Raw genomic sequence first — 10,532 nt, forward strand, 5'->3', positions numbered from 1 at the left:
AGCCTAGAGGAAATAAATGCATGAATTAGTTTTTCAGCATCACTCTGAGACAAGACCTTTCTGATTTTAGAGATATTGCGTAAATGCAAAAAAGTAGTCCTACATATTTGTTTAATATGCGCTTTGAATGACATATCCTGATCAAAAATGACTCCAAGATTTCTCACAGTATTACTAGAGGTCAGGGTAATGCCATCCAGAGTAAGGATCTGGTTAGACACCATGTTTCTAAGATTTGTGGGGCCAAGTACAATAACTTCAGTTTTATCTGAGTTTAAAAGCAGGAAATTAGAGGCCTCTACTGGTGGTTGGCTCTCACTGCGGTATTGTATCACTTCCTGTTCCGGAGCACAGCGGTGTTTTGCTGTATCTGTTAGCTGTTTAATCTGCGCAGTTAGATTGATCTAGTTATCTAGATTACGATTTGTTTCCCAGTGTAATCTTTACGTGCCTTAACTAAAGCACTCCTTCTGCTGAATCACCTCTAAATTATTTACACATTATTCACTTTGCGTGTTTTTAGGAATCCGCTAGCTTAGCGTAGCTACTAGCTCTTAGCCAATTTAGCATGGCGGCTTCTCCTGTCTCTCCCGCACTTTTCTGCTCTGGGTGTGAAATGTTTAGTTATTCCTCGGCCTCCTTTAGCAGTAATGGTACTTGTAATAAGTGTAGCTTATTCGTAGCTTTGGAGGCCAGGCTGGGCGAATTGGAGACTCGGCTCCGCACCGTGGAAAATTCTACAGCTAGCAAGGCCCCTGTAGTCGGTGCGGACCAAGGTAGCTTAGCCGCCGTTAGTTCCCCCCTGGCAGATCCCGAGCAGCCGGGAAAGCAGGCCGACTGGGTGACTGTGAGGAGGAAGCGTAGCCCTAAACAGAAGCCCCGTGTACACCGCCAACCCGTTCACATCTCTAACCGTTTTTCCCCACTCGACAACACACCCGCCGAGGATCAAACTCTGGTTATTGGCGACTCTGTTTTGAGAAATGTGAAGTTAGCGACACCAGCAACCATAGTCAATTGTCTTCCGGGGGCCAGAGCAGGTGACATTGAAGGAAATTTGAAACTGCTGGCTAAGGCTAAGCGTAAATTTGGTAAGATTGTAATTCACGTCGGCAGTAATGACACCCGGTTACGCCAATCGGAGGTCACTAAAATTAACATTAAATCGGTGTGTAACTTTGCAAAAACAATGTCGGACTCTGTAGTTTTCTCTGGGCCCCTCCCAAATCGGACCGGGAGTGACATGTTTAGCCGCATGTTCTCCTTGAATTGCTGGCTGTCTGAGTGGTGTCCAAAAAATGAGGTGGGCTTCATAGATAATTGGCAAAGCTTCTGGGGAAAACCTGGTCTTGTTAGGAGAGACGGCATCCATCCCACTTTGGATGGAGCAGCTCTCATTTCTAGAAATCTGGCCAATTTTCTTAAATCCTCCAAACCGTGACTATCCAGGGTTGGGACCAGGAAGCAGAGTTGTAGTCTTACACACCTCTCTGCAGCTTCTCTCCCCCTGCCATCCCCTCATTACCCCATCCCCGTAGAGACGGTGCCTGCTCCCAGACTACCAATAACCAGCAAAAATCTATTTAAGCATAAAAATTCAAAAAGAAAAAATAATATAGCACCTTCAACTGCACCACAGACTAAAACAGTTAAATGTGGTCTATTAAACATTAGGTCTCTCTCTTCTAAGTCCCTGTTGGTAAATGATATAATAATTGATCAACATATTGATTTATTCTGCCTAACAGAAACCTGGTTACAGCAGGATGAATATGTTAGTTTAAATGAGTCAACACCCCCGAGTCACACTAACTGTCAGAATGCTCGTAGCACGGGCCGGGGTGGAGGATTAGCAGCAATCTTCCATTCCAGCTTATTAATTAATCCAAAACCCAGACAGAGCTTTAATTCATTTGAAAGCTTGTCTCTTAGTCTTGTCCATCCAAATTGGAAGTTCCAAAAACCAGTTTTATTTGTTATTATCTATCGTCCACCTGGTCGTTACTGTGAGTTTCTCTGTGAATTTTCAGACCTTTTGTCTGACTTAGTGCTTAGCTCAGATAAGATAATTATAGTGGGCGATTTTAACATCCACACAGATGCTGAGAATGACAGCCTCAACACTGCATTTAATCTATTATTAGACTCTATTGGCTTTGCTCAAAAAGTAAATGAGTCCACCCACCACTTTAATCATATCTTAGATCTTGTTCTGACTTATGGTATGGAAATAGAAGACTTAACAGTATTCCCTGAAAACTCCCTTCTGTCTGATCATTTCTTAATAACATTTACATTTACTCTGATGGACTACCCAGCAGTGGGGAATAAGTTTCATTACACTAGAAGTCTTTCAGAAAGCGCTGTAACTAGGTTTAAGGATATGATTCCTTCTTTATGTTCTCTAATGCCATATACCAACACAGTGCAGAGTAGCTACCTAAACTCTGTAAGGGAGATAGAGTATCTCGTCAATAGTTTTACATCCTCATTGAAGACAACTTTGGATGCTGTAGCTCCTCTGAAAAAGAGAGCTTTAAATCAGAAGTGTCTGACTCCGTGGTATAACTCACAAACTCGTAGCTTAAAGCAGATAACCCGTAAGTTGGAGAGGAAATGGCGTCTCACTAATTTAGAAGATCTTCACTTAGCCTGGAAAAAGAGTCTGTTGCTCTATAAAAAAGCCCTCCGCAAAGCTAGGACATCTTTCTACTCATCACTAATTGAAGAAAATAAGAACAACCCCAGGTTTCTTTTCAGCACTGTAGCCAGGCTGACAAAGAGTCAGAGCTCTATTGAGCTGAGTATTCCATTAACTTTAACTAGTAATGACTTCATGACTTTCTTTGCTAACAAAATTTTAACTATTAGAGAAAAAATTACTCATAACCATCCCAAAGACGTATCGTTATCTTTGGCTGCTTTCAGTGATGCCGGTATTTGGTTAGACTCTTTCTCTCCGATTGTTCTGTCTGAGTTATTCTCATTAGTTACTTCATCCAAACCATCAACATGTTTATTAGACCCCATTCCTACCAGGCTGCTCAAGGAAGCCCTACCATTATTTAATGCTTCGATCTTAAATATGATCAATCTATCTTTGTTAGTTGGCTATGTACCACAGGCTTTTAAGGTGGCAGTAATTAAACCATTACTTAAAAAGCCATCACTTGACCCAGCTATCTTAGCTAATTATAGGCCAATCTCCAACCTTCCTTTTCTCTCAAAAATTCTTGAAAGGGTAGTTGTAAAACAGCTAACTGATCATCTGCAGAGGAATGGTCTATTTGAAGAGTTTCAGTCAGGTTTTAGAATTCATCATAGTACAGAAACAGCATTAGTGAAGGTTACAAATGATCTTCTTATGGCCTCAGACAGTGGACTCATCTCTGTGCTTGTTCTGTTAGACCTCAGTGCTGCTTTTGATACTGTTGACCATAAAATTTTATTACAGAGATTAGAGCATGCCATAGGTATTAAAGGCACTGCGCTGCGGTGGTTTGAATCATATTTGTCTAATAGATTACAATTTGTTCATGTAAATGGGGAATCTTCTTCACAGACTAAAGTTAATTATGGAGTTCCACAAGGTTCTGTGCTAGGACCAATTTTATTCACTTTATACATGCTTCCCTTAGGCAGTATTATTAGACGGTATTGCTTAAATTTTCATTGTTACGCAGATGATACCCAGCTTTATCTATCCATGAAGCCAGAGGACACACACCAATTAGCTAAACTGCAGGATTGTCTTACAGACATAAAGACATGGATGACCTCTAATTTCCTGCTTTTAAACTCAGATAAAACTGAAGTTATTGTACTTGGCCCCACAAATCTTAGAAACATGGTGTCTAACCAGATCCTTACTCTGGATGGCATTACCCTGACCTCTAGTAATACTGTGAGAAATCTTGGAGTCATTTTTGATCAGGATATGTCATTCAAAGCGCATATTAAACAAATATGTAGGACTGCTTTGTTGCATTTACGCAATATCTCTAAAATCAGAAAGGTCTTGTCTCAGAGTGATGCTGAAAAACTAATTCATGCATTTATTTCCTCTAGGCTGGACTATTGTAATTCATTATTATCAGGTTGTCCTAAAAGTTCCCTAAAAAGCCTTCAGTTAATTCAAAATGCTGCAGCTAGAGTACTGACGGGGACTAGAAGGAGAGCGCATATCTCACCCATATTGGCCTCTCTTCATTGGCTTCCTGTTAATTCTAGAATAGAATTTAAAATTCTTCTTCTTACTTATAAGGTTTTGAATAATCAGGTCCCATCTTATCTTAGGGACCTCGTAGTACCATATCACCCCAATAGAGCGCTTCGCTCTCAGACTGCAGGCTTACTTGTAGTTCCTAGGGTTTGTAAGAGTAGAATGAGAGGCAGAGCCTTCAGCTTTCAGGCTCCTCTCCTGTGGAACCAGCTCCCAATTCAGATCAGGGAGACAGATACCCTCTCTACTTTTAAGATTAGGCTTAAAACTTTCCTTTTCGCTAAGGCTTATAGTTAGGGCTGGATCAGGTGACCCTGGACCATCCCTTGGTTATGCTGCTTTAGACGTAGACTGTGGGTGGGTTCCCATGATGCACTGTTTCTTTCTCTTTTTGCTCCGTATGCATCACTCTGCATTTAATCATTAGTGATCGATCTCTGCCCTCCTTCACAGCATGTCTTTTTCCTGGTTCTTTCCCTCAGCCCCAACCAGTCTCAGCAGAAGACTGCCCCTCCCTGAGCCTGGTTCTGCTGGAGGTTTCTTCCTGTTAAAAGGGAGTTTTTCCTTCCCACTGTAGCCAAGTGCTTGCTCATAGGGGGTCGTTTTGACCGTTGGGGTTTTTCATAATTATTGTATGGCCTTGCCTTACAATATAGAGCGCCTTGGGGCAACTGTTTGTTGTGATTTGGCGCTATATAAGAAAAAAGTTGATTGATTGATTGATTGATTGATCTAACTGCGCAGATTAAACAGCTAACAGATACAGAAAAACACCGCTGTGCTCCGGAACAGGAAGTGATACAATACCGCAGTGAGAGCCAACCACCAGTAGAGGCAAGCAAGAACAATTAGATGCACTAATTATTAGATAAATAAATATTAGAATATAAAACAATAGATTTTTAATCACTATCATATGAGTGGTTTTTAACTAGGTTTTCTTATTATTTTATGTTGTGTTATTATGTTTACTGTTTGGTGAGTTTTCATGCCATATTTAAGATCATGTTATATTTATGTATGTATGAATGTGTTCTACTGCTGGCTGCACAACAAATTAGCCCCGAGGGGCTAATAAAGACACCTTGATACCTTGAAAAAGCCAGATTTTTTGTTTTGTTTTTGATGTCTTAAAAAATTTAAAACATAATGAATGCCTTGGTCACACAGCAACGGTGACACTTGGATGAAGGATAAAAAGTCAAAAGTCATTGAGAAAAGATGGACAAAAGACCCTGTACTTTTCCCAACACTGAAAAAGCCTGTGAATCAAGTGAAATGAAACAGAACTTAAAACGAAATTTGTTGACAGTGTCTGCGAAGATTTCAGTGAAGGGTTGAACAAAAGAAACAAAACCAAAACTAATGAAAGAAAACAAAGTGAACATTGACTTTGACACTTTAAACAAAATCAAAACTAAACATTCATGATCATGATGACGGAAAGCCTGTATAAAATCAAGCGTAGCCAGCCTTGTCCTCATTTCTGCAGTACTTGCAGGTGTGAGATTATGTTTGTCTTAGCAGGTGAGAGTTTTTGTTTGTCTTCACAACAAGTTTTGTTTGTCTTCACATTCTGAGTTCTAGCTGCACATCTGTATGTTGTTGTACACTTTATCTGTGATAGTACTTGTCCTGATGAGTACCTTTGACGAGTCCATGAGGAACTGTCCATGTCAGATGAAGGCTACTCCCGAAGATGAGCACACAGGCCAGCCAAAAAATGTTTGAAACGTGCATAAGTAGTTAAAGTAGGTGATAAAATGTTAACGTTATTGTTTCTGTATAAGAACAATATTTGTTCGTCCCAAAAGTGAACAATTCATTAGCGATACAAGGATGTTTCATTCAGCTCGTCAAATCTTTAGTTGTTAATTCTTTCAGATATCATTGTGTTCGTCAACTTTCGCTCAATATGTGGGACTTGAAAGGTTGAACGAAATTGGGCAAAAGTCAAACAAAACGCTAGCATTACGAAAACTAAGCAAACGAAACGAAACTGTCAAGAACAAAAGCAAAACAAAATATGGACAAACTGAAATTGTTGGTGGTATTTGTTCAAATTTGTCAACAGTTTGAACATTCTGATGAAGCGGAAGCTGCAGGAATGAAGCTGAATGAAGGTTAAACGTGTCCTTCATTAGTGCCGTGTTACTGGGGCTTAAAAACTCTAGGGTCCACTAACTTCACAGCACTGTATCTAACAATGATTGTTACATGCTAGCTTGTTTCCAGCATTTACTGCTGTATCTGCTCACTAAACTAATATCTGAGCAAGAGTGATTGGTATTTTATATGGTCTTTTTGTGGATTTTCTTTATTTCAGGAGTCTTTGTCCATCCGTTTCCCTCTCTGCCATTCCTTAGCACCTCGAGAAACATGGGCCAGAAGAATTTTAAACACAAGAAATCTTCATACAGGACAGAGTTCTGTTGGCCGCACAGCTTAGCTGTCTTGCTGAATATGCCACCAGTCACCCACAAGAGCCAGCTTTTCCACACCTGGAATCGCCGTGACCGGTCCCATAACATCTCTGTTCAGGAGGATGAGCTCACCTTCCACCGACGCCCTGCGGCACAGAGCACCGATTGCATACATGGTAAGGTGGGCTACACAAAGGGCTTGCACGTCTGGGACATTCACTGGCCAGTACGACAATGAGGAACTCATGCTGTTGTTGGTGCGGCCACACATGAAGCTCCTCTCCAGTGTGACGGATATTCAGCTCTGGTGGGGTATTTTGCAAACTCCTGGGGTTGGGATCTTGGGCGGCACCAACTCTATCACGATGCCATCAACCACCGTGGCTCTTCGCCAAAAAGTACCCCAGTTTTCTGGAAGCAAATGACTCTTTTGTGCTACTAGAGACTATCACAGTCATCCTGAACATGGATGAAGGAACTTCATGATCAACGGACAATACCTGGGAGTACTTTTCAGGGGACGTCAGGGAAAGAAGCTGTTCCCTATTCTCAGTACTGTGCGGGGGAACTGGCAAGTTACTCTCCGCTACGTCAATGGATTGGATAGTATGTAATACGCAGACACACACACCCTTGAAGTTAACATTGTATGCGATGACCTAATGTCCAACAATTACGTCTAGTGTGCAAATTTTACTATTGGTTTTTGAATTTTTAGGTTGACACAGCTGTTTATTAGCAAGCACAAATACTGGCTCATTGAAGTCTGTCAATCAAACCTTGCTCTTCAGAAACAGCCAGTCACAGCAGAGGCAGTGCCAACCTGGTTCCCTCCCCCATAATGCCAAAACCCAACCCCAATAGTGCCATACGTTTCGAGGGAGAGAGTAGAAATTCCCTGCGTGTGAGCAGAAATCAACTTTGAGCACTGATCCTCTCTCGCAGGTCCTTTTCCCTCACTTGAGGAGGTTTCCTCGTGTGTGCAGAGATCATTTTCACATGCATAGTTAATATCTACGCGTGTGAAATAATATAATATGCCTGATCACATTTTTTACGCAAGTGTGTTTTTGGCACTGATCTGACACCATTCTGTTCAATTTTTGATAAGCATGCAGCCACCTACGTATACTCACTGATTACTAGCTGCAGCTGAAGCACATAACATGAAACTACAATTGAGGAATTGAATTTATGATCCTCTGGTCACAAGAATACACACAGGAAAATCACTAAGGTGCCCTTGAGCAAGGTCCTTAAGTTGTTACGTCCGTCAAGGATGTAATAAAATCATTGGCGTTTATTTATTTGTCTGTATGTCTGTTAGCAGGATTACGTCAAAACTATGGCACAGATTTTGACAAAATTTTCACTACAGATAGATATTAGGCCATGGAAGACTGCATTAAATTTTGGAGGTGATCCCGATCCAGATTCTGGATCAAGATTTCACTTCATATAGGCTCTGAAGAATTACATAAAAAAAACCTACTTCACGGATTCTCACCAAATTTGTACCACAGATAGATATCGCCACCTTCCTGAAATAATGGCCTAACACTACCACTTGATGGGACTCCAGTCCATTGCAGTTTACTTCCCCAGTCAAGACAGGTCCCCTATACACTTAAGTGGACTCGAACAATGAAGCACCTTGTTCGAGGACACAGACGAGTATCCTGAAGCACACACCTGGAATAGAACCCCACTCTGTATATTGGTAGTCCAACTCCTGGCTTAAAGTGCCACCTGCTCCATGATGTTGTAGTTGTGTTCATAATGATTTGGAGTAGTAGCACAATCTTTGCAGTTATAAGAACCTGCAAACCATAAATGGAGCGAGTGTAGATGAATGACCACGTATGTCCAACTGTCCACGAGTCTTGTAAACGCCGTTCCCCTTAAACATTTATATTCCAATGAAATGTCACACAGTGGTGGCACTCCATGTGAAGATGTGCATTCAGGAAAATAATTACAATCTGACATTAATGTTGTCTTTTTGCACACATTTAATACAGACACTGTGTGTGATGTTCAAACACTTTGGTGTTTGAACATCACAAAGACAGCTATTTGATTCCCAGAGCTTCCTTTTGAATACTCCTAGCGGATTCATTTTTATTGATGTTGTTTTATTTTATTTATTTCTTTATTTATTACTTTTTGTGTACTTAGTCTTGACTTTTCACATTCTTTTTGCTCCTTTCTCAACTCCTACTTTGAGTATTGTTCTGTTGCTTACTCCCAGAGAAGTGAAAACAGACGTATTGGTTGTACTTTGCCGTTGTGTCTGTATTGTCCCTTCATTCCACTAATTAATGGATTAATGCATCTTTTTGATCCTTCATGTGTTTCATGGACATACAGAGCTTTTGGTTCTCATCCCTAAAACATTTAAAAGACTAAATCTGCTGAGCACTGATTATCAGTGTTCTTAACTCTTGACTTGACCATTGTATCGACAGGCTCCCACTGCCACGGCCCATGACTGACTTCCTGGGACACCAGTGACCACAACAACCCTGGGATCATGTGACCATTTTGGACTTAACCAACCAATTTTAAAATCAATTTGTATATAACTTTGTATATGTATGTATGTATATAACTTCAGACCTCTGCCTGTGATTTTGTTATTTTACATCTTTTCAATGTTCTGTATAATGTTCCTTTTTTCAGTTTAATATAAATAATGTAAATATTTTTGGGATGAATATTGTCTTGTGCAGATAAAGAAACCTGAATGATGACAAATTAAATACTGGTGTTATGAATTCCACGGAAATTTCAGATCTTTCTCACAGGATGACCCTGTCGCCACCTAGTGTGACTAGAATAGAACAGAACTACTGCTTTAGTTTGCCATCCAGTGTGAAATACAGACGGCAAAATGACAACACTGATATTCAACATGCAGTCGGCAAGAACGTTCTGGAAACATGCAGATTAGTCAAGGCTGGTTTAGACTGGAAGGCTGTCAGATCATACACTCTGACACAAATTCAGCAGCCCCTTTGCTGCTAAACATCTACAAAGTACTGTGTATGAAAAAGAGCATCACACACCTGAAGAAATACAGTAAATGTTACTGGGTGGCTGTTTTTTTTTTATGCAACAGACAATACAAAATGGCAACGTTGACCTTGGAAAAAGAGAAACTGACACTCATTTTAACCTGCAGTTAACACAACCTGCCCCTAATTTCCATAATGCATGTGGTAAGATTATTCCACAGTATCTAACCATAACCATAGTACATACTGAAGGGTTGAGCTGCACATTATATGTTCGGTAAAAAAGGGTAGTGCAGCAGATAAGAAAAATAACTGTGCACATTTTTGATGAAATTTGGCACACATACGCGTGAATTAACTGAAGTTTATTTTCAGATGTGGAGGCATCTTGGAACCAACCTCTCATGACCTACAAGTATGAATGAAGAATGACACGGGTCAAAATGAAAAAATGTTTCAATCACATTGAAAAATGTGCCATATTGTTTGTCTGATCATAAAGATTCCAAAAAGGTATCTTTTGGACCATCTATGACTGAATGTTATGGAGTTATGGGGTAAAAAAAAACAGCAAAAATGTTGACAAAACAGTTTCAGTTTGTACAGAGGTCAAAATTTAATGTTGCTCCAATTTTGCTAAAAAGTGATACAAATTTTTGGTTTAGTTGATAGGGTTTAAAAAGAAATAGTTTGCACCATTAGTCATGCTTAGTTATCACGTTACGGAGTAACATGTGAACATTCAACACAGTCAAAACAATTCCATTTATTAACCCTACTTGTTCAATCAGTAATTTGATTGAAGAACTCCAATTATACAGTATAATAAAAATAATAAATATAAAGTTAACACAACAACATAACAAAAGG

General features: G+C 40.0%; 1 pseudogene; it reads left to right on the forward strand.

The window, feature by feature from the left end:
- Positions 1 to 6,601: 6,601 nt before the first annotated feature.
- LOC117508912 lies at positions 6,602 to 7,259 on the forward strand (annotated as a pseudogene).
- The last annotated feature ends 3,273 nt before the right edge of the window (positions 7,260 to 10,532 follow it).

Source organism: Thalassophryne amazonica, chromosome 4 (genome assembly GCF_902500255.1).
Source record: "Thalassophryne amazonica chromosome 4, fThaAma1.1, whole genome shotgun sequence".
Classification (NCBI taxonomy): Eukaryota; Metazoa; Chordata; class Actinopteri; order Batrachoidiformes; family Batrachoididae; genus Thalassophryne; species Thalassophryne amazonica.